This window comes from Mus caroli, chromosome 17 (assembly GCF_900094665.2).
Source record: "Mus caroli chromosome 17, CAROLI_EIJ_v1.1, whole genome shotgun sequence".
NCBI lineage: Eukaryota > Metazoa > Chordata > Mammalia > Rodentia > Muridae > Mus > Mus caroli.
Window position 1 is genome coordinate 33,077,245 of NC_034586.1, and position 2,493 is coordinate 33,079,737.

Genomic DNA, 2,493 nt, shown 5'->3' on the forward strand with positions numbered 1-2,493 from the left:
GTGAGCCACCATGTGGTTGCTGGGATTTGAACTCTGGACCTTCGGAAGAGCAGTCGGGTGCTCTTACCCACTGAGCCATCTCACCAGCCCTCTCCTGTGGTACCTTAACTGCTTTGTTTGCTTAAATAAGAATTAGGGAAACAGATTATTTAATTTCTGGGAAACTTGGGTTGATGAGAAGGCTCAGTGGGTAAAGGCACATGTCGCCAAGCTTGATCACGTGAGTTCGAGCTCTTGAACTCACCTTCTGGGTAAGAACCCACCCTACAGTTTGTTACCTGGCCTTATGCGTGTACCTTGACAACCACCTGCCAAATTCCTAAGAGATGTAACAAAGTTTTAAATAATGCTAAACATCTTTTGTCGTTGTACAAAATAAAACAATTATTGAAGTTAGCTTGACATTTTAGTACTTTAAATAATAAATAGAACTTTTCAGATTAACCACCTTAGGGACGCTTCAGTGGCAGTGAATCTATCCACATCTTTGTGTGACCATCTGTACCATCTGTCTTCAGTAGCAGTGAATCTATCCGCATCTTTGTGTGACCATCAGTACCATCTGTCTTCAGAACTTCTTCACCTTGTAAAACTGAAACTCTGTATCCATTAAACAGAAACGTCTCATTTCTCCCTTTGGGCAGCACCCGACAGCATCAGGGAGTCCTTTTGTGTGAGCCTCCCAGGTTGCAGATGTATGCCACACACAGTACCCGACCACTTTTGTTAGAATAACCTTAACCCCCCACGTGTTCTAAATTTAGAGTTCACTTCTAAATTTAGCATTCACTTCCTTCTCTCTTTGTGCACCATGTGGGTGCAAAGCCTGTGGAGAAAAAAAAAAAGCTTGAAGCCCTAGTAAGAGATACACTCTTTTGTTTGTTTTATGTATTTAGGTAAATCTTTGTTTAACATATATTTTTATTTTATGAGTGTGTATATTTGTCTGTGCACCATGTATGTGCCTAGAGCTAGAGTTACAAACGCTTGTAATCTGCCATGTGGGTACTGAGAACTGAACCCAGGTCCTCTGTAAGAATGCTCAGCAATCTTAGCTGCTGAGCCATCTCTCCAGCCCCTTATTTGGTTTTTTGAAACAGGGTCTCACTCGATGTAGCCCTGATTATACTAGAACTTGCTATGTAAACCAAGCCAGCCTTGAACTCACAGAGATCCGCCTGCTTCTGTCTCCCGAGTGCTGGGATTAAAGGCGTGTATCACTGTTCCTGGCTGAATGTAGGTTTTAAATTTCACCAAACCTTGCTGCCATCAACCTTGTGAATATGAATTGGACCCCACGGCACACTATCAAAAATAGGAGAGATGGCTCAGTGGTCAAGAACACCGGGCTGCTCCTGCAGAGGAGCACACGGTGGCTCACAGCTGTCTGTCACATTTCCAGGGCATCCGAGACCCCCCTTCCGACTTTCTGAGTTCGAGGCCAGCCTGGTCTACAAAGTGAGTTCCAGGACAGCCAGGATTACACAGAGAAACCCTGTCTCGAAAAAAAACAAAACAAACAAACAAAAAAAAGTAAAAAAAAAAAAAATAAGAATTCAAAGATGTTTATTGGGGCTTGAGAGAAGGCTCCTTGGGTACAGGGCGTGTTGCCAAGCTCAATGACTTGAGTTTGATCCCCAGACAGCATGTGAGAACTGACTCCCACAAGCTGTCCCGTGACCCTCACATGTACACACACACACTCACTCACTCACTAAATACATGCATGTATACTAAAGATTTTTATTAGTTTCTTCTTTATCCTCTGGCCTTTATGCATACCATATACTGTTGTAACTCCCAAATTACTGATACTAGAGAGACTATACAGTGTTGTACAGTTTGCCTCTGTGCTCCCTGCCAGAGGCTCCCATCCTCTGTCCCCCTCCCCTAGCATTAGAATGGCACTCAACTCTCCTGCTGATAAGCAGCAAAACTGCCTGTCCTTGAGACCTTAGAGAAATAACAAGCTCAAGGGAGACAATGGAAAAAGTAAAAGGTAAACAGAGGTCGGGTCACAGACAGCTCTGACTGGCCATAAAAGTAGTCCTTGAACAAACACCCATTAACCCCCCCTCCCTCCTGCTTCATGGCGATCCGAGTTCAAACTTGGAAATAAAAGACTCTTTTGCGAGTTGCAGTGGACTTTGCAATTTTTGGACTCATCTGGGTTTCCTTTGGACCCAGGGCATAACAATACCACGCAAGAGCTTGAGTCTTGTGTGTGTGTGTGTGTGTGTGTGTGTGTGTGTGTGGTTTTTCGAGACAGGGTTTCTCTGTGTAGCTCTGGCTGTCTTGGAACTCACTCTGTAGACCAGGCTGGCCTCGAACTCAGAAATCCTCCGCTTGCCTGTGCCTCCCTAGTGCTGGGGCTAAAGGTGTGCGCCACCACACCCAGCAAGAGCTTGAATCTTGTCATCTCTGCCAAGTTCACTTTGTCGTTTCTACCACATCCGGGACTGCTTGCTAGGGTGGGGAATTCCACACTGGGGC